This window comes from Triturus cristatus, chromosome 1_1 (assembly GCF_964204655.1).
Source record: "Triturus cristatus chromosome 1_1, aTriCri1.1, whole genome shotgun sequence".
Lineage (NCBI taxonomy): Eukaryota > Metazoa > Chordata > Amphibia > Caudata > Salamandridae > Triturus > Triturus cristatus.
In genome coordinates, this window is record NC_140579.1 from 57,357,727 (window position 1) to 57,381,046 (window position 23,320).

Here is a 23,320-nt window from a genome sequence, read left to right on the forward strand (position 1 = left end):
GCGAATCGACAACTTCCCTGACTCACAGCTCTCACTTCAGTGGTCTAGCCCTGGTCCAGTCTCTTTTGGCATCAAGAGCTGGGCACCACCCGAATACCAGTGCCAGCAGTAAAGAGCCTGGGTATAAAGTTGAACACTGGACTGACCCTAAACAGCCAGGTATCTGCTGTTGTGGGGAGCTGTATTGGCCTGATGCGGCAACTTCGGAAACTAGTGATCTTGCTGTCGTTTTCCACCATGCAGACGGTCGTGACGGCACTAATCTTGTCACGCTTAGACTGTGGCAATGCAGTCTACACTGGGCTTCCCGAAAAACTTCTGGGGAAGCTCCAAGTGGTTATGAATGATGCGTAAGGTTGATTTACAAGTTGCCAAGAAGAACCCAGGCTATCCCTCTGTTACAGCAGTTACACTGGCTGCCCATGAATCAATGGGTTACATTCAAGGGGCTATGCATTGCACACAAGTCTCAGTTTGGAGAGGCACCCAAATACATTAAAGACTCCTGAGGCCCTATGTGCCTGGACGTTGCATTCGGTCATCAGAGTCTTGCTTATTGGCATGCCCACGTTTTAACAGAACGACTCTAGGGGGTTGTTTTGGCCTCTAGATACAGATAGGCTCCTGGGTGACTCGGGAGGGTTTAAGAACAGGCCAGACCTAAACTATGTACAAACAGATCACGTAGGGGTAGTGTTGGGAAGTTATGCCAAGAGTGGCTAAAGACCTCAACACTTTCCCAGGTGAAACAACACTTGTCCCTTCTTTCTACTGACCTGGATCTCAGGAACTTTTTGCTAGATCCCAGAAACCCATGTCGAAAGCGCTTCTTGTATGGAATACACAACAAGCTAAAGAAGATTTCTCAGCAGGAATCTGCAGAGAGATTGCGTGAGATCGACCTGGTAAATATAGAAAAGGCTTTGGCTGTGGTTGACAATAGTATGACCACTTTATCATCCAGAATTTATTAACTGGGCAACATTGTGTCTTCTGCAATTGACATAATGCAGCAGGACATGTCTCTTTTACAACATGGACAGTCACAATTACGTTCCATCGGAAAACTGAGCTGGACGTTGCAAATACTATGCTCTGGCCACGTGCCCTGGCAATACATCAACAATACCTGTCTGTTTTCTGAATACGATCTGAAAGACAGATTATTATGGCATGCAGAGATGCAACATACACGATGTTGCACATTGAAAAATTAGACCAATTACCTTTTATCGTGGCTGAGACACCATCCACATATTGGATTATCCATGGTTATACCACCCAACCGGTCACGGCTTCCCAATTCTAATCTTGTCTCTAATGCCGTTAGGTAGGCAGCTACGAAGCGCTAGGGGAAGGCGATGTGCACGAGTAGTAGGAGTTTCCATTCCGGTTTAGATGCAGGAAAGGGGACACACAAGTTTTTCTTAGTGGTTCTGACTGTGAAGATGCTCTAAGCGGATCCTTAGTTTGCCAGGACATTACTCTTCACAGGGTATACAATGCTTCCATTGTGAACTTGTCATGTTATCTGAAGGGTTCCCCAGCTGTCATGATACGTCCGGTTTTCAAACTACTTTCGAATGGGAGCTACTTGATGCTGAATGATCAAGGTTGCTGTGGTATGGAACCGGGCATCCCTTATCTGGTGACAGTAAATTCCTCAGTCACTTGTTGTACACAAGTACTGTTTCCACCTGCCCACAAAATTAGGGAGGAAGCACTGTGACCTTTGATAAATGATTCCAACATATGCTTTGATTCCCTTAGCAGACTAAAAGCCATGCTTTTTCAACAGGATATGGCCTTAACTTCGGCCAGAGAGACGTTTGATCTCCAGATTGCAAGGTCCTTGTCTAAGATACAGACATTACTCCACACTAACTCCCCGCTGCAATTTGGGGAGCTAGTTCATCGTATCATTAACATTTTTGATACTAAAGGAATAGTGCATTTGTTTTTTAAACGTGTCCGCTCTGAACTAGTTAGCACCTTTCAGACAATTTTCAGTGTTATTCCATCATTCATACACTCCGTGCTGGGAAGCATTTTTGGAGGGCTCTCGCTTGCTGCTACTTTTGGCAGGAATCCTGATTTAAATTTTTCTGATCCGCAATGGACGTCCCACTTCGATTCAGAATGGAGACAGCACTGCTTGTGTTACGATGCCCTGAGCACATGGTTCACACGTTTGGCACACTTCAACTTCGAGAACTGGACGAACACTGGTTCTTGTCCTTCAGGCCTGTCTGGCATAACTGCATACAACCTGTATTCTACTGCCTGCTTTGCGGTCACGGATGCGTATTAGACATATGCCTTGGATCACAAAAGGTTGCGCCATTGGACACTGATGTACTACTGGACCCGTTAACGGCCCATTGGTATTGTTGTTCCCAGCGTCTTCTGTTGCTGATGAATGCATTTCTTGAGCCACCCTGGGACGTCTTCAGCTCCTAGTGACTTGGACAATGGCTCCACAATATGCATACAGGATGCAGTCTCTCCCTCAATGGCTGCTGTGGGAATTGGATGGAATCACCTTTGCTCCATAACTCTGCTTCGATGTGCGGCTCTAGGATCGTTGTTTGCGGTGATGGACAACAACGATGTTGTGTCTGCCACCCTGAGCACATGAAATAATTGGCCTTTATATATGCTTGTTTTATAAACTAAATTTGTCCAAAACTGTTGTGTTTTGTTTTTCTTTTTAAAGGCACCATGGCTTTCAAAGTGCTTAGGATTTGAAACAGTATAATGACTTTAAGGCTTTTATGAATATTTTAAAGAGAAGCTTGCTCTTAGACGATGTTAAGAGTAGTTTGTACCTTTTAATCCATTTTTTATTATAGGCTGATATGCTGGCTTTCTAGATAGCTTTTCTATATTGACCCTTAGGATGAGAATTGGGTGTTATATTCCCGAGTTAGGCCCATGTAGCGAGGCAGCTTATTCCTTACATTGTCCTAGAAAATAACATTTTCGCTGTGAACTGAAACTACTGTGTTTACACATCCAGCTTTGCACAGCCTGTAATTAATTAGCCCCAGAAAAAGTTCTGTCCCCATAAAGTTCTCAACCAACTTCCCCTTTGTATTCGGAGGATCTAAGGGAACAGAAACTTATCTGCAAATCCCTTGAATGGAATTGGAGGAGAGACTACAAGGAAGCTGGGAAAAAATGCTACAAACAAAGTCTTGCTATTTATAAGCAAATGACTTTTAATGCAAAAAAAGATTTCTTCTTAAATCATATCAGTCTTGCAGAAAACTCGGTCAAGGAACTTTTTTAAATAGTTTCAAGCTTGGCCTCCCCTGTCCAGCAAAAATTGAGACAACCCAGGAACTATGTGAGGATATTGCCAGGTTCTTTCTAAATAAAGTGGATGTTATTTTCTCAGCTTTTCACCACCCAAGTGTGATAGGGATGGGAGCTCAATTGGAGGGAAGAAGCACTGCTGCGATCCCCCATGCTGTCTTTGACAAGTTTGAATCACTATCCACTTGTGACACAGAGAAGCTCTTAGTGACAGCAAGGTCAGGCTTCCCCTATGATCGCTCTCCGGTATCGGTAATCAAACGTGCTCCGGGACCCGTTGCCCTTTCACTCACTTCCCTGTTTAATACAGTGTTTGAAGTAGGGGAGTTCCCAACATTTTGGAAGGTTGCCTCAATACTGCCTCTACTAAAAAAGCCCAAACTCGATCCTAAAGATCCCAATAACTTTTGTCCAATCTTCGCCTTCCGTTACCAGCTAAACTGGTTGAGAAATCAATGAATGCACAACTTACTGCTTTCTTAGGCGCAACCCAAGGCCTGGATTCAACTCAATATGGGTTCAGAGAGGGACATAGCATAGAGTACGCCCTCATTAAATCCACCAATTATTCCAATTTCTGGGCCCCAAATTGGTGGCCAGGTGCATTGGGCACTCTTCCCACACCTACTAGTAAGGCAAAGAACCTGGGAGTGATAGTTGACGATAAGCTCAACTTTGGTGACCAGATAAATGCTGTAGCTTCAATCACCTTCTATACCCTCAAAATGATTAAGAAAATACTACACTGGGGGTGTGGTTGGCAACATGGCCGAGTAGCCGCATTGATCGCGAGCTCCACTGGCCCGATCGAAATTCTGGCGTAATCCTGTTCCTCTTCACCATCACATCGATTTACTGGCGACTACTGGGCACTGGAAAGCAGTGGCGTGCCCGGAAAGCTGTGCCACGGCGTCCTTGACCCGAAATAGAGACCTTTCCAGCGCGGTGGTCGGCGTGCGGTCTGCCTCAAGATGGCACCTGCAATGCAGTGATCGAGTCCTGGGACCATAGCTGTGGGGCTCCTGCCTGACCTGATGGCAGGAGGTACGGACAACTACGGCTGGTGATCACAGAGACTGCAACGGCGAGCTGCTTTGAACCCCAGTGGCACCATCGACAGTATTTGACCAAGCTGAGAGACTGCAGCGGTGCTGTCGAATGACTGCGGCTGGGGGTGCGGGAGTCGGGGACAGGGGCTACTCCTGGCCCAATCTGCTGTAAGGAGAGCCTCTGTGGCAGAAGCAATCGACATCAGGTCGCCGTCTGTCTCTAAGAGCCCCGCGGAGGGTTCCGAGGTGGGGAGACCGGCTCACGGAGTTTCCGGTCTGTGAGATCGCGGCCCTGTATCTGGTGCTCGGCGGGCAAAACACCGGAGACCTGCTACATCTGCCCTCCCCCGGATGTGGACTGTACCCTGTGGCTGGCCTGGCGGTGAGTCGCGGCACAGTGATCCCTGAGGGTGCCCGCGTCCCTGCCTCTCGGCCGCTCTATACCGGGACGGCTATCACTGCTCGTGAGAAGTTGCATGAGGGCGGCTGAGTTCCGATCACGGGGCCCACCGCGAGGAGCGGATCACAACCGGAGGTTTCTCCAGTCTAATTCGAAGTGCCTGATGCCCTGGTGAGAGTGCCGGTGCCCTGCCCTAGGACCCCCGCCGATGGGGTTTTGGTGGCTCTTTCTGCTCCTGTCCGCGGCAATGCCCAGTATTGAAGTTGAGGAAGGAGTGACACCGAAGGGTAAGGCTCAGTCGGGCAACTGACCTATTACCCCCCTCCATCCAACCCACACTTCCGTGGACGCTAGCATTATAGGAGCAGATCAGTGGGTAGTAACCCCTATGGAGGGTCGTACTTCCTTCTTGTGCTGTGTGCTCTGGGCCCCAACACTTGGCTGTGCTTTGCCTGCCTCCTGCCCTTGCCTACACCTGTATCCTGGGATCCACCAACCTACACAGTTGAGCATGCTTATGGGGGTGAGTTGGTGTTGAATCGGCTGATACCTGGAATTTGCGCAGTTCTCATATCGCGCGCCCACTAAGCCGGGGGGCACCTGATCATATTCCGCCCACCCTACCCCACGCGAACGTGCAGACGCTGCCAATTGTGGGCTTATACAGCACTAAGGGTAGCGACTCTCTACGTAGACCGGCATTAATGTGAGGGCACCCCTAGAGCCCCACACTGGTTTCCATGACAGGCTCGGTGCTGCCGCGATTGGCCCGGAGATGCTGGGACGCCCGGGGGACGGGTAGTAATAGGCGATGCGCCGAGAGTTGGGGCCATGAGAGGATACATTGGGACATACTCTGGCACAGTGTTACCCACAATGGCGAATGATAAAGAACCTAAAACATCCCGACAGGGGAAACTGGACCGCTATGCTAATGTGCTCCCCATGACGGCAGGTGCGGAGGGCGGCCCTGCTCCTCCCCAGACAATGCGACCATATTGCAAGCCATACATGCGTCTAGAGGAAGCTTGGAGGGGAAGATGGCGGAGATCCGTTCAGAGGTGAGGCTGCTTTGTCACAACCTCCGCAAAGTCTCTGAACGAGTGACCGAGGCAGAACACCGCATCTCAGAACTCGAGACGTCTCCCACACCACGTTGAAAGATGTAATTAAACTCTTGGCTTCTATGACAGAGGTGGCCTGGAGGGTCGACGACGTGGAAAATAGGGCCCGAAGGAACAAGCTGTGATTTATTGGTTTTCCGTAAAAAGCGGAGCGGTCAGATCCGAGACAATCTACTTCATGCACCATTCTTGACCTGTTTTGTCATAGAACGGGGGCATAGAATGCCTAATCTCCCTCCACCTCCAGGGGCTCCTCCTTGGCCCCTGATAGTTCGTTTTCTGAACTTTCAGGACAGAGGTTTGATACTGCGCGAGCTGCGAAAGAAAGGAGAGGTCCAATACGAGAACACCTGAGTGATGGTTTTCCCGGACTACTCACGTCATGTGCAGAAACAAAGACTGACTTTTGACCCGGTCAAGTTGAAGTTAAGGGCACTTGGACTTCAGTATATGCTATTGTTCCTGGCTAAACTGAAGGTCATTTTTCAAGGCTCCACGTTGTATTTCAAACTTCAGATGAGGAGAGGTCCTGGATTGAGGAGCGGCCACAGTTGCGACGTGGGACACCAAATGCCTCGAGCCAACTCTCGGCAAAACGAGGGGGCCCAAGTCAGGAACGACCCAAAGAAAAGCATCAGAGACAAGTGTTAAGAATCCGTAATTCAGATAGAGGTACGCCAGGAAGGACGTTGAGAGACACTGGGGAACACCTGTCGGAGTCTGAAGAGGAGGTGGTACGAGCGTGCCCGTCACGAACCTTCATCAGATCAGACGACGCCGGCCATTTCGAACTGTCAGAGAGAGAGGATTCAGCAGATGTGGACAGTGAGCACCAGCTACTTGAAAGCATTCAACGACTGGAGGCATCAGAGCTGAACTTGCCTGAAGCCGGTGCATAGCAGCAACAACTGCCCAGCAATGGCAAAGAGGAATGAGAAACTGGGCCAGGTGGCCGCCAAAAGACAGTGGGGCAGATTTATGTTTCCTGGCGCATCCCTGCAAATCAGCAGGGATGCGCCAAGAAAGATGCGTCACGCAAGTTTACCCTTGCGCCACCACAGATGCGCCGCATTTACAATGCAGCGCATCGTGGCGCAAGGATAAACAGATGTGTGACGCATCTGATGGCGTAAGGGCGGCGCATTGCTGGAGTTGCGTCGCAAGCGCGACGCAGCTCCAACAAGGCTCGGTGGTGCCCTATCGTTACAATGCTGCGTCAATCCTTACGCCTGCTTCAAGCAGGCGCAGGGTTTTGACGCAGCATGGGCTCAAAAGTGACTGAGTGAAATCTTGTAGATTTCACTCAGCCACTTTTAGGAGGCGTTCCTGCGACGGAACGCCCCCCCTGCACAGGAACGCCTACTTCTGGCGCAGGGCTTTACAACGTGACGCATCTCCAAGATGCGTCACATTGTAAATACCCCGCAGCATGGCGCAGGATTTGCGCCACCGCTGCGTCACAAAAGTGACGCAACAGCGGCGTAAATGAGGCGCAAGGAGCTTTTAAATCTGCCCCAGTAAGACTACCCTACGGCTTAGTGGGCATTACAGGACTTAGGCCCGTGCCTAGGGAAGTACATTGTGTGTTATTGTTTTACTATTGTGTAGTTAATTGATTGGGGGGAAAGGGAGGGCTACAGACCTCTTAGTGGATTACCCTGTGAAAAAGTTGTCATGTTGACGAATTGGGGGTTGTTGTGGGTACCTGAAGAGTGTGGGGTAAATTGGATATTGCTTTGTGTAGGAAGCTGAAATTGTTCTATGGGTAAGGAGATTGTTTGGCTCAATCTGTTGGACTAGATACTGGGGTTGGAGAGTCCCTTGCTCACTTTGCCACTGGTTTGAAGCAAGCCTGGCTGAAGACGGCTGAAATGCCAGAAACCGGTCCTAGGAAGCTTGTTTCCGGTCCAGGGAAGGCATGGCTTGGCAGTTCGGGCTGGACTGTTCCCATGAGGCACAGGGTCAGGCTGATTTGCATAAGCCATGTCTGAACTGGGGTGGCAGAGTGGGCTCAAGAACGGTGATGGATCAAACCCGGATCTGTTGACTGGGTGTGAGTGTTTGATTGGTTCTGATGCTCCGTCCATCACCACCCCCTTTTGTACTGTTATATAACGCACCTGAGGCTAGAGTCCGGGTCAATGGGGTTGATTCTGTCAGTTGGCTTATAAAACGCGGCACTAGACAGGGATGCCCCCTATCTCCCCTTTTGTTTGCCCTCATCCTGGAACCATTGGCCTGTGTGGTTAGAAGAACCCGCCAAGGACTTGGTGGCTTCATAGACGAGCCCCGTCTTTTGGACGAGGAATGTATATCACTATATGCAGATGACATTTAGCTCTATGTCACGCACCCGGTTGCGACACTCCCCCAAATATTGCAGATATTTGAAGAGTATGGCAGCCACGCGGGTTATAAGATTAACTGGAATAAGTCCACCTTATGTCCTACCCAAGCTGTTTGCGGCTTTCTTTGAAGGATTTGCCTACTTGGGACTATATATCACCACTGACCCCATAACTAGAATGGAACATAATATTAGACGAGTTATTCTGAACTTTCAGGAAGATGTGAAGAGGTGGAGGACACTCCATCTGACCATCATGGGGAGGACCGCCATGTATAAGTTGGTAACTTTCCCCCAGATCCTTTACATTTTACAAAATACATATTGCAAACTACCAGACACTATTTTCACTGCCATTAACAGTGAACTACGTCTCCTTCTGTGGGACGGAGCTCAGCCACGAATAGCGCTGCAAATGTTACAATGCAATCCATACAATGCGGGCTTGGCCTTGCCGGATATTAGAGCATACTATTGAGCAGCCCATCTTATAGTCATCAACAAATGAAACCATGCGCCAAGAGATCATCCTACATATAGACTGGAAAGATTGCAATTCCGAAACTGCACTCAATTACACTACATATATGGGGGAGCTGGTGGTGCGTGTCTCCTACCGGACACCCAAAGAGTGCTGGCGGCCTGGAAGAGTGCAGAAAAGCAGATGAAATGGTATGGGAAGCCTACGCGGGAGACCCCTTTGTGGGAGGGTGCTAGACTGCCTGAGATCAGGAAACTGAGGGGCTTTAACAAGTGGGACTTCATAGGGATCTCCAAGATAGGAGACCTGTTATAGATGGGCTCTCTAGCCTCATTCGCTTCGCTTCAGTCTAAATACCATCTTCACGATTCCCAAGCCTATGCCTACCTCAGACTTAAACACGCCTGGCACGCTGAGGGGTTGGACACTGAGACACTGCTGGAATATGCCCCATTAGAAAGTAGGCTCCTACAGGAGGAGATCCAGACCCTAGCCATATCCTTGACATATAAGATGCAAATTAATAATATACCCGACAACCTTGGTGCACTCCGAGCCAAATGGGAACTTACCACAGGCCCACTAGATGATATTGATTGGGAAGCTGCCCTCATGCACCCATGTGAAGTAGCGATTAGATTGAGACTGCGGTTCATACAATACAAGATCCTACATAGAACCTATTTTGATAGGGCACGCTTACACTCTATGGGGAGGGTAGATAACCCAGAAGGCCTTAGATGCCACACAGAGCACGGTACTTATATACACACCCTCTGGGAGTGCAGACGCATTCAAACCTATTGGCACAGGATAGTGAATGAATTGAACGATATCCTTGGAGCTCAGCTTGGGCTAGATGCAAAGTTTTCCTACTAGGCATCGCAACAGATATTGATCTGCTGCGACATAAGCTCATGTTTTCTAACCTAGGGTTAGTAGTAGCCAAGAGAGATATAGCTAAGTGTTGGGGGGCTCAACGACTTCCTACGCTCACAGAGTGGAGGTCCAATATGGATCTATACATGGTCACAGAGAAGGTGACCTAGAAGGCGAGAGGGTGTCCTCGGAAATTCCGAAAAATGTGGACGCCAAGGATAGAGTATTATGGCTTAGATCTAGGCATTGAAGAGGGAGGAATGGACCTCTCACAGGACAGGACAGAGACCAGACCTTGATGACTCTGATAAATAGCCTACTCTTAACAAAGGTAACTGTATTAGAAATGACCCATGTATCTGTATGTATAAAATGTTGGTTTAACCGTGTGTTCCTTATCGGAGAATCTGCTGCAACATCTTCTGTTCACCATTAGATCTTGCTGCCCACTATTGAGCCCATATCGTGCATGAACGATTCCTTTTTTCAATTGTATGTTTCATTTTCAAAAAACAATAATAATATTTTTTTTAAAAGAAAATACTACACTTCTTGCCGGCAGACAGTAGGCGGACAGTTGTCACGGCACTTATCATGTCTAGGCTAGATTACTGTAATAGTCTCTACCTAAACATTCAAGAACGCTTTATGAACAAGCTCCAACTGTTGCAAAATGCAGCAGCAAGATTGCTCACCGGTACACCAAAACTTATGACAATTGGTAAGGAAATCATAAAACTCCACTGGCTGCCTGTGGGGAAAAGGGTATGTTTTCAAGCTCTGTGCATCGTGTATAAGGCACTGCAGGGCACAGGCCCAGACTACCTCAAGCAGCAGCTGCAGTGGTACCAGCCCAAAAGAACATCTCGCTCCCTGGGGGGAAAGTTGGAATCAGTACCGCCCATAAAAAGAGTTCCATGGGGTGGGAGAAGCTTCATTGCTGGTGCCGCAAGAGCCTGGAACGATTTTCCCTTCCACTCGAGAAATACCACCAATCTCCTAACATTCAGGAAACAACTGAAAACATGGCTCTTTAACCTGTAAATGTGCCTCCACCTCAATGCCCAGAGGAAAGCAGCTAGCACCAGGACACCCTTGGGTAACCGTTTGCACTTTAGAAATGCCCTTAACATAACATACATATCCATCACATCACTAATCCAGCATGCACATTTCGAAGGCTGCGTTTTATTATAAATAATAATAGGCATACTGATGAGGAGGCCCTTCTGCTGACATCGAAGGTCCCTGCATGCTCAGAAATCAACATACACCGGTCTGACATTCTGTGAGGTGTGTCCAACTCGAGACCAAGACAGGGTCCTTCACACTCTCCCATGAAGTGATAGAGTTGGATCGTCCCTAGGGGAGATTCTTGACTCTACACCTACACACACTCTAGGTACACTTAGAGTAGGGTCCGCATCATAGGAGTACGTTGAATTGAATTGAATTGGCATTTATATAGCGCATGGCTACCCGGGAGCATCCCAGTGCTGAAGCCGTAACTAGAGGACAGATACCCTAGGGGAAAAACCAGGTCTTTAGTTGTTTCCGGAACGTCAGGTGATTTGGTTCCCTGCGGAGGTTCAACGGAAGGGTATTCCAGAGTCTGGAGGCATTGAATGAGAAACGCCGTCCGCCACTTCTGGCCTTCTTAATACTAGGGACCACAGCAAGGTTAAGTTCATCTGAGTGGAGTTTTCTATTCGCCCTATAGGGCAAATCATGGCTTTGTTGATGGGAGGTCCATGGCCATCCATCGACTTATGGGCTATGCAGAGGGCCTTAAAGTTGATTCTCTCTTGCACCGGGAGCCAGTGGAGAGAGTGTAGCGTGGGCCTTGCAGAGCATCGATTGGGGGTCTCAGTAAGTAGCCTTGCTGCATAATTTTGTACGACCTGCAATTTCACGATCACTAAATTCGGGGCCCCTAAGTAGAGGGCATTTCCGTAATCTATACTAATCAAAATTAAAGCTTGGATCAGTAGTTTTTTGCTTTGAAAGGTAGGAGGGGGAGGATTTTGCGGATCATTCTCATCAGGCCATAGCATAAAGCGGCAGTCTTCCTAGCCTGTACTATAAAAGTAAGGTCTTGGTCTAGCTATATTCCCAGACTTTTAATCTCTGTCTTGGGAACCGGCACCAGACCCATAGAGGAAGGCCACATGGTGCTTGATAAAGAACTTCGAGAATTGCCGAGCATCATGAGCTCGGTCTTTTCATCATTAAGCTTCAAGTGGGAATGACTCATCCATTTGGCAACTTCCTCGAGGCAGGAAAGGAGGTCACTAGTCTGCTGGTTGCGGTGGCTCAGAGCTATGAGCAGCTGTGTGTAGTCGGCGTATGTCACCATATGAATCCCAAAGGGGGATACAACATCTGCCAGTGGGGCCATGTAAACATTAAAAAGAGTGGGGCTCAGCATAGATCCCTGCGGGACTCCACCCTGTAGCGGGATGGGCTGTGAGTTGGCGCCGCCTTCAAAGAACTGGAAAAATCTTCCTTCTAGGAAGGATTCTAGCCATAACAAAGCTGCTCAGGCCACTCCTGCGCTCCTGAGGCGGTGAACCAAGACACAGTGGTTTACCGTGTCGAAGGCCGCGCTCAGGTCGAGAAGGATTGTGGCTGCTGCCCCTCCAGCATCAAACATTTTTCTAGTTTCTTCCACCACTGATAGTATGGTGGTTACCGTCCCTTGACAGGGGCAGAAGCCCATTTGAGTGGGGTGGAGAACACAGTTGTTTTCGAGAAGCTCTGAGAGAATGTGGTTGGCATGTTTCTCTGCTATCTTGCTGATTCCAGGAAGGAGCGAAATAATGCGATAGTTGCCCAGGTCGGCTGGATCCAGGTTGGATTTTTTTAACAGCGCTTTTACTATTGCCCTCTTCCACTTAGAAGGGACCATGCCCATTGCAAATTAAGCATTGATCAGGCAGGTGGCAGTGGGGGAAATTGTTCGTCCGACCAATTTCAAGATGTTAGAAGGTGCGGGGTTTAGTGGCGACCCTCTTTTTACTGATGACAATGTGGCTAGGAAATTTCCTGAGTCATCATGGGGAAGGTCTCCAGTTCATGTTCCACTGGATGCCCACCAATATTCATGTGCTTGATTGAGATGTTACTGTCTTTTAGGGGAGATGATTAAGGATATTTTGTACTTTAATGGAAAAATGTTCGTCCAATTCAGTACAGTGGAGACCTAAGGTATCCGGTGGGGCCGAGGGGCCGGGGACTTTAAGTAGCTTTTTGTCAATGAGAAAGATTTCTCTGGGGGAGCTAGCGGCTGACACGATCTTTCCCTCACAATAAGAGGCTTGAGCAGTTTTTATTTCTGCTTTGTATCATCCGATAGCCACCCTATATTCCAATTTCAAAATAACTTTAGATTTCCATATTGCATATATGCCTTCATATATCAATTGCTTCAGCACCGTAGTAGAAATGTATCTACCTTTCACTTTTTTGGTGCTTGTAATGTCCTTCATTTGCTTCTGTCTCCTAATCATTGCAGCACGTGCACTTAATACAAGAATAACATTGGCTCAATAATATATTGAAAACGCCCCAGTGTGAGCACCAGTGACTGAGCAAGCGGTTCTGTACTGTTCCCAAGATTCCCGCAGAGTTCAGGGTTGTTATTTTCAGTGGTTGCCAGAAACAGTTCGCTCCCTGGTAGGGTAGGGGGGCTTACAGTGGCACTGTGAGCTAGCTGGTCTATAGGCCAACATATCCTGCAGGGGTGTCCGGAATCAGTCTAGGAACCAAGCCCTTAGTTTATGTTGTCCAAACAATGCGCAGATCCTACGGATTAGTAGGAACTACACGACAGCTGCTGAGGTCTGTAGCATTTCTGGGAACTGCAGCACTGCTGGAATCAGTGGTGCTGATGGGGTCTGCACAGATGCTGAGGTCAGTGGTGCTGCTAGGTCTGTGGTGACTTAATTGTGGATCTTATAGACTAGAAGCTACCAATACAGCCATTGGTTTATGTAAAAGCTGAGCATTTTACTTTCTATACACTATATAGAACCCCTGTGTGGAGCACAAAACACTTTTGACTAATGCTATTTCACATCCTTGGTGGTACATTAATACAGTGCTTGGTGCAAACATCGTTTACCACTGTATTATAAAAATAGGATTCTGTAGGTGATTATGTGTGACAAGAATGTTATGAATATTTGCTGTGTGGTATTTTGTTGTGGTGGTTGTTTGTACTGTTGTTTTGTGCTGCAATACTGCAAAGTGTTACATTGTGGTCCTTGTTTTGCTGTCTGTTTTGACTTCTCATTGTTGTTCCCCTGTTATGTTGCTTTGTTTATGTTAATGTGCTTTAACCCCTTCAGTGCCCCGCCCTTTCCCCGCCCTGTGCCGGCCCTTTCATTAGCGGGCGGGGTTCATGACGAGATAGTCTCGTCATGGGCACAGCGCAACCGCGCTCCATGACGAGACCATCTCGTCATGGGCACTGAAGGAGTTAATCTGTTGTTTACTTTAGATTGGCCAACAATTGCTGCTATATTTCCAGCAAACGCAAACATCTACCCTAAATGGCAATCCACTCCCAGAACAACCACCACTCTCGGAACACCAACTGCACAGGGCTGAAGTCTTTTCACTGCCACAGTGGAATGCTGCACTTTGCACAATCTCACATTCCATCCAGTTCTACACTAGCAAAGTAGCTCTGCACTATTGGCGTAAACGCAAACTCAGTTCCACTCTCCGAAACGCATGTCACTCCACTCTCTGCACAGCCCCAGTCTCTGCACAGCCCCCACTCTCTGCACAGGCCTCCACCTAAAGCACAACCCTCCACCTAATCTAGTTCTCCTCCATTGCCACTGGCCAAGTTGCCATTGTTCAACTTGCTGTACAGTGCTCCACTCAGCACACTCCTCAGCTCTACAGAGCTCACACTCTCAAACCACACAGCTCTACCAAGTTGTCCACTCGGCTTACCCCTCTACTCTCTGCACTATGGCGCAGCCCCCTACTATCTGTACAGCCCTTCAGTCCAAGCACATGTTCCACTCTATGCATGTGCTGCACTCACTGCGGCTCGCTTCAAGCCTTTCTCTATGAGCAGAACCCCAACTAACTGCACACATCACACTCTACTGAGATGTCACCTCATCTGCTCAGTAGACAACCACCCACACTCTGCGGCGCCATTACCCTGCACAGTCTTCAAACTCTGCACAGCAGTCCTCGTGGCTGACCCCTTCACTCCATGCACATGAATGCACCTGCACCCCCTCCCCCACCCATTTTCTGCTCAGCCTACCTCTCTGCATAGGTTGACACATGGATGGATCTGCACAAAACCTGCCAAGTTCAAATTGTGAATCATACACAGTTTTCTCCACTTTTCCTTGGCCTGTTACTCCAATGCATGTGCCCAGACCTCTGCTCCACTTGACACAGCTGCTTAGCATTGCATCATTTTCACTATCTTCCAGCCAGGGCACTGGTGTCTGTTTTCTGTATCATTCTCCACCCACTGTGAATTTTCCTCAATCGTTTACTGGCAGCATTCCCTCACACACCTCCACACATTGTGCTCTCTGCCAGCTGCACAGTCCTCTGCACTCCCACTAACCCACCACTCTGCATAGATCCTCGCTTTGCACATTCTTTCACTCTTTGTAAAACAATACATTCTGCCCAGACTGTAAACCTCTCCACACTTCCTCCTGTAGTGCACAAACATCCCCACTCTGCACAGCCATCAATTCTTCTTCACAGCCCTCGACACTGCACAGCCCCCTACACACAGCAGAGCCCTCTGCACTGTGGCAGCTTTGCCCAGCCCTCATTGCCGTGCAAAGACCTGCACCCCTTACTTTTCTTTACAGACCCTCTCCGGGTGTGGGCGCAGCAGTAAAACAACCTCTATTCTGTCGTATTCTCTGTGGGCTGAAGCAACCTTATTATATACAGGTTTCCTTTATCATTCTGGACCCCACAACCCAGATGTCATATTTCCATGTAAAGCCCTCCACTGCTGCTTGGCTGTCTCAAATGTGCACTGCTTGCATTTTAGAACTGACATTATCTGATGTTATGTGATTAATATCTGAGAGGGTCTAAAATATGACATCAGTCACCTGAGTCACATGAATCAAAGTGTGAGGAATAGGCCTGCCTTGAAGTCAATCGTATCATGTAATTGATGCAGTTTCGTTAGATATTGTTCTACTTCGTGCCAACCGCAGAAAAGTTTCTAAAAGGCTCAGTGCGATGGAGAAGACAGTAGGGAAAGACTCCTCCAAATTGCTAAGTTTGCGATAGAGGAGATAAAGTAACTCAGGAAATGAAACTCTGCCTTACCACAGTAGCGAAGATGCAGAGAACTACTCAAGACGTAACATAGTTATAGTCGAAATTCTGGAAGAATAGGAAGACGTATTGGTGGTCTGGTTCATCGAAGACCTAATCCTCAATAATATCCAGCCAGATCATTTGTCTAAAGAATGTACAGTGGACAGTTGTATGATGGAACCCCGCATGCATTTACCATGCATGCCTTTACAGCACAGTCACTACCCCGACTGCCACGTTACCATGCGTAACTCCAGTCTAAGCAACATTAGGGAAGGTGTTGGACTTAAAAATCCAACACCAGTCCAAATAAGCGCCCCCTAAAGCAAGTCATTGTAACAACTTTAAGGTTAAAGTAACACATAGTAACGTCGAAGTCGGGCTAGTGACTGAATTGTAAAGGCAGGTCATTGTTGTGACTGCAGTGTAATGAGTGTTTCCCGGAGTGGACCCATCCTACTCCATTCCTCATGTGGTTAAAATTATAAGTATGTATGAAACATTTTACGGCCTACACATTCATTGGTCCAAATCAATCATATATCCACTGACAGACTCATCTCAGAGCGAGGTGGGCTGTCAATTAAAAATAGTTAGGGAAAGATTCTGATGTCTGGGGATCTTTGTGACCATACACAAGGACAGACTCATAGATAAAAACCTAGGGATGCTTCTAGAGGGTCTTGTCTCTGACATAGATAACTGAGAAAAGCTTCCTGTAAGAAATTGGGTTATTAGTTGTGATGCACGTGAGTTGTTCATAAGTAACAGGTCCACAATTATCTTCTTATTGGCAACCAAGGCAGCACTTGACTCTCTCTGGGTGGCGAAGCACTGCAGTCCAAGCCCTACTTGGGGGAGGGGGTGTGGGCTAGTAATCTCCATCTGCAAGCACACACCAACAACACTCAATAACTCATCTGCCACTCCGTGTTTTTCTTGAAAAAAGGAATAGGTACATTTAATCCAAACACAGTGCTAAATACTACACTATTTAATTACACATATTTACTTAAGGTCAATGAAAATACCTTTTATCCCCATATTAACAATACCCCCACCTATACCACATGCAACATCACAGTAAAGGGTTGTCATCATATATAATGACAGGCCTATTGGCTTCGTTAAGGGGTCACCACATTACAATATAAAGGAAACCTACTAAATGTTTCAAGGGTTTACCACCTTAGTATTTCATTCATCCCATGTTTTGATTTCCCATTAAAATTGATAAGCATCATCCAATGCATTCATTACTGTTAGACCTGGCACCATTGGCGTGAGTCTCCCTTCCATTTTTCGCTGTGTCTCCTCTGTTTTTGCTGGTTATAGATGCTCTGGGCGCTGTGCCACTGCCATTCAGTGCCACAGCGCGAATGCTCCCTTTGTAAAGATGACATGTGAATTGGTATATCCATGATTGGCTTATTTGGTTTACCTGTTAGTCCCTAGTAGCGTGGCCCGTGTGTGCCCAGGGCTGGTAAACCGAATGCTGCTGGTGGGCCTGCAGCACTGGTTTGTGTCACCCACAGAAGCAGCTTGTAAAGTGTGTCTCAGACCTGCCACTGCAGTGTCTGCGTGCAGTCCAGAACTGCCATCTTGGCTGGTAAGTGCACCCACTTCCCAGCCCCTGAACCTTCCCTTGGCATCCTGTAATCCACCCTTCTGATAGGGTGCATTGTATATGTAAGGTAGGACATGCTCTAATGTCTGTAGCATGTCCTAGTAGTGAATTATACCCAATTTCGTTTTTTACTACTGTAAGGCTACCTGTTCTCCATAGGCCAGAATGGGAGGTCTGGGCTATTACATTCTATAGTCCTAACTGACCCACAGAACATGGTGGAAAAACGAATTTAGTATGCCTGAGCTCAGAATATTAAAATACATCTTTTAGTGAAGGTTATTTTTATATTCTGTGTTTGAAATTACCACTTTTAGAGTATAGGTACTTTCTTGCCTAAGCCTTCCAGTGTGCTCTACTATTATGTGTATTGGCTGTCTGGTTTTGGAGGGGCAGGGCAGGCTGAGTCAGACCTAGGTTGAATAGAGAGATCTGCCATGGAGTGAGGGGAGGGGTAGCTCCTGCACTTGAATAGGGCTGTGCCTGGCAAGGTGAAGGCTGGCTCCACCTCCCACTGTGCATCTGAAGGCAGATCCCCTCTTTCTGAAAGGAAGGATGCAGCCTGGTAAACAAAGTGCTCCAGGGCTGGGCAGAACTGGTTCTGGCTGGGTTCAGGGACTTGTGACTCCTAAAAACAAAGACTTTGGGGGTATAAATATTTGTGCCCAAACCCCTATAATTTGTATTGCTCCTGGACGACAAGAAGAACCTCTGTCCGTGTAACTACAGGAATCTGCAGGAGAAGGACTGTCCTTGTGCTTGTGTGCTGTTTCTTGGACTGGCCTGCAGTGGTTACTACTGGACTTGGAAGAAGAGGAAAAGGACTTTGAAGGAACTTTTATTTTTGGCTACAGCAATCACCCAAGGGCTAGAAGAGATCTAGCCTCCTGTAGGAGTCTCAGGCACATCAGACTCCACCACCAGCCTCCTGTTTCCTCCCAGCGAGGATTTCTATCTGCAGGTGAGGCTCCTGTGAGTTCCAGGGCCTCTAGTTCTACTGCTGAGAAACGAGTGTTGAAAATCGTTGCTAACCCCCGTTAGCGAGCCGCTGCTGCCACCGAGCGCTCGCTACCGGAGATCGTTGCATCACCTGTCGGCTGGCCCGAAAACGCTCACTAACCCCGAAGATTATCGCATTACCTGTCAGCGGGCCCCAAAACACCCGCTAACCCAAGTGCATTGCAGCAGCTGTCTGCGGGCCTAAGAGTGCTCGCTATCCCGAAGATTACCGCATTACCTGTCAGCGGGATCCAAAACGCTCGCTAACCACAGTTATTGTATCACCTGACTGCGGGCCTGAAAACGCTCGCTAACCCGAAGATTGTCGCATTGATTGTTAGCGTGCCCCAAAACACTCGCTAACCAAAAATCATCGCACCAAGTTCATCGCAGCGCGGATGCCGAGCGTTCGCCATTTTCCCCGCATCGCATCAGGATCGTCGTTCCCTCGCGGAGCGCCATTTTCTTTAATCGCAGCAAGATCGCACACGTTACAGGCTCGGCCAATAATCCTCCCTTAGCGGCAAGGATTTTATCACATCACCGGCTTAGCATGAAGAAGTTTGTCGCTTTATCCTGCCCGCAACCCAGCGCATCATCCTCCCTTGCAGTAAGGATTCAACGCATCGCTGGTTAACGTGAGGAAATTTATCGCTACAACTCCTTAGCAACATTTTTGTTGCTTTGCTACAGAATCCTGATACCTTGTGACTAAAAGGGTCGCAGAGACCACTGCATTGAACTGAACATCACTTTGTGCACCTTGAACTATTTTTTGCAGCATTTTTAAAGTAACCCTATCTTCTTAGTATTGTGGATTTTTACTGTTATTGGTCTTGTGTTAAGTCTATATAAATATACTTATTTTTTATAACTACTTGAGTGGTGTCCATTTGTAGTGTTCCTCATTGTGTTACTGTGTATGGTCATAAATGCTTCATACCCTGCCTCTGAGATAAGCCTAGCTACTCGTGCTACGTTACCACAGGGTAGAGCAGGGGTTATCAAAGGGTGTAGGCTGCTTACTCTGACTTAGGAAGAAGGGTCCCTACTTGGGCAGTGGCCAGCCATTGCCAACTAGAGACCCCCATTTCTAACAATTACTAATCAATGTCAATAAAACATCTTCAAATATTAAATCTCATGTATTGGAGCAAATCTTCGCATTGCTCAGTACACATAATGTAGCCATAGGACCAACCCCTAGGGACACCTACACGCCAGAGCTGAAAAGCAAAGCTCCAGTTCATAGAGCTTAAATGATTGCTAACCTATTCTGAGTGTTATGCTTTTAACCTCGCAGAGACTTAGGGCACATTTCACAAGACACCCACCTCCTGCAGCCCCCACAAGACATTGCAAAAACATTGGTGCCACCCCTATCCTTCCTTAGGGCCCCATGAAAAGGTAAACTAGGTCAAACAATGCCCACACAGGGCATTATGGCGCTCTTGTCTGCCTTTCTGTGCAAATATATTTGGCAGCTCTGTCGCTTTGCTTCTTTTCACTGTGCCTATGTGCCGTGTTGTTACTTTTGTTTTTGGTTACTCTGGTCCCTAGTCCATCTTTGCAGGGCATCAGGTGTTTTCTCCTTCAAGCTATCCTTGATTCTGCTGTCGTCGCCTTCCAAGTCCAGGGTCCTCTTCCTTGTCTTGAAGTGGAAATATTTAGATGCCAGCCTGTCTTGCTTCACCCTCCCAAAAATACCACGCACACATGGTGGCTCAAACACCACAAAGCAAGGGACATATAACACAACACCTAGAAAGGGGTTTTACTTTACTAAATGAAACACATCAAAGACTCTCTTTTCAGAATAAGGCTTGAGGTTTTAGTTATGCAATGCTCTTTAACAGAAAGGCTTTCCCAGATGTCAAATGAACAACATTCAAATGTATACAGAGATATATATGTATATGCAATAATAACACACTTGGCAAATGCAACTGTTAAATGCATGAATAATAATACTATGAATAAACAAGCAGCAAATAATACTGGACGTCCTGCAAAAAATCAGAAAGATATAGACACTAAATACATCAAATGATTACTTTGGATGTGCACTCACACATCACAAAGAAAACACCTCAAATGACCATAGCCACTGGAAACTAAATAGGCACGCACAAGTGAGCTCCTGAGCTGCCTGCCAAGACCCTCTGCCTTTAATACCTTTACTCAACCTAAGGCAAAGGTTCTAGAAACCTCACCCCCTTTCTTCTGTTACAAAAAACTGAGCTGAGCGTACTGGTCTGTGTCAAAGTCAAGACAGAAGTTGGCCAGGCCCCTGTATTTTGACTCTGAGACAGAGCTGTACATTCCACACATTTCTCTGGCAACAACAATCTCTGCTCTGAAAGGCACTAAGCACACTTCCTACACATTATCCCAGAGAAGCTTACGAAAGCCTACAACCAGCAGAAAAGAATACAACCTTGAAGGTGGATAAACAACTTGAGCAATCTGGGGCCCTGCCTGTGTGCACAGAGCAACACAGAGTAAGGATTCAAGATGACATGAGGCCATGTCAAAGCCAATACTAAGAACTTCATAATACTTCCCAATGTACAACACAATGCACATTTGTACACCACTGCTCATAACACTGCACTTCAAGACCAAAAAGTGCATTCCACACCTCTCTCTCTCTCTCTCTCTCTCTCTCTCTCTCTCTCTCTCTCTCTCTCTCTCTATCTCATGCTTTCAAATGCACATCCCACATGCTCTCTTCTTGGCAAGCTGTTCTACTCTGTGACAGCTCCCTCTTTAAGACTGCAAGATTACATAAAGAAATCTTCAAGAGAAACAGGACGTACATTCATGGAAGGGTAAAATGAAATACCAAAGTCAATTAAAATGATGGTAGTCAAAGGTCATCACCCAGTGTCAAACCATAAGAGTGCCTCTAGCACTCCACAGCCACAGCTGGCCAATCCTAGGATGCCATATCATTCCTGCAACCCTGTCCAAACCGTCCTACACAACATTCTGGGGCAATTCAAAATGGAGCCATCAAGCTTTCTCTGTTAAGATCTCCTCTGAGGGCAGCGGTTCCATCCATAGCTGACATCACTGCCAGATCCCTTCCTACCGAAATTTCATAGGGGAGCCCCTCCGGTGTCAGCTGTAGATATCTGGGCTTTTTCCTTTGTTCAGTGGGCATTAGCTGACCAAGACATGGTGCAATGTGACTTCTGCCCCTTCCCTCTCCCAGGAGATGGATCAATGGGACAAAGTCTATCTCTGATTAGAACTGAGCCAAAAAAATACAGCAATTGTTGAGGTCCCATCAGATGTATATGTGCGTTATTGGAACCTTCAAAATCAAAATATGTGTGCATGTTTTACCCCAGTTTGACACATTGCTGGACTGTTGTTTTGATGATATATTCACAGTGGATTACTGAATTCTCTACGTACCAATAACTCCCAAATATTGGATGTTCTACAAACCCTTCTTTGTGGACTCTTACAGATGGTAACCATTCTAGAATAGCTATGATGACAATCCGGAGAGGTGATTGCAGTGAGAGATAGCACTGCTAGATCATCTGAAGTATTACAAGGCTACTCAATTAGAATTTGGTAATTATTGGGTGAATGGTGCTCCCTAGGAGCTATTGACAATAGCACAAGAGGCTACTTAGGGGCTTTAGACGGCGAAAGGGCACCCTCCAAGTAGCCTCACCTTAGAGCTTTAGTGAATAATATTTTGTGACTGGCAAATTGTGAGATAGAATGGGAGGGTGCGCTTACCTTGGAGACCCCTTTGTGATTTTCTGTATGTATGAGTGAATTGTGAGTGTCTGGGGATCAGACCACCACAAAACATTTAGTGAGCTGAAAGAAGAATATGAATTATCAGAATCCCAACAAGATAGATACCGTCAGAAGAAACATGGTCTGCAAAAACACTCTCTACATGCATGAGAAATTCACATTTGAATACAGGGTGCACTTTGCTCCTCTGCACAATCGTGTGATGTCCCAACTGTACAAATCCTTATTGAACAACCTGCAAGCATTGCGCACTCAAATTAGGGTAAAATGTGTCAAAGACCCAGGAATATTAGAGGAGGAGGACTGGAATGAAGCATGATGTACCAACGGGAGGTGGCCATTTTGACAGGCTTTAGAATGGTTCAACTCAAAATACTACATTGAACCTACCACACCAGAGTGCAGCTGATGAAATTCGGCGCATCTTTGAGACGGGGTGTCATTGGGTAGGCACATTCTTGGACATCTGGTGGCAATACCTCAAAATACAAGCATTCTGGGAAGGAGTCTAAGAACCAAATACAAAATGTTAATGGAATGAATTTGATAAGCCAGTGGACAATGCACTGTTGGGAATGTCTCAAGATTGTACAATGTCTATTAACCCCTCCCCATCTTCTGTGACCTGGCAATGATGGTGGGCAGAAGAGAGATTGTAAGAAATTGTGGAGGAAAGTAGACACCCATCATGAAGCCCTGGGCCAAAGATCTAGAGTGGTGCATGAATTCAGAACACTGGATGTAATTGACATTGAAATGTTCCAGGAATTGTGAGAAAATTTGAAGATTATGGTAAGAGATTAGAGGACTAAAATAATACCGGGAAAATACCCAAACGTGAACCTAAGACTTGAACAGTAGTCTTTACAGCAGTTGACAGGGCGGAAGGGGTAAATGTGATCCTTATAATATATGACTGGTTATAAGGAAATGCACTGAATATTAATACGAAAGGTGTGATAAAAATCAATCTATATACCCAAAAC

At 47.0% G+C, this 23,320-nt stretch overlaps 1 protein-coding gene across 2 annotated transcripts in view; it reads left to right on the top strand.

Moving 5' to 3' along the window:
* Positions 1–23,320, top strand: part of LOC146869378 (E3 ubiquitin-protein ligase TRIM39-like) — a 144,474-nt gene that overhangs the window by 115,805 nt on the left and 5,349 nt on the right. The window lies entirely within an intron of this gene.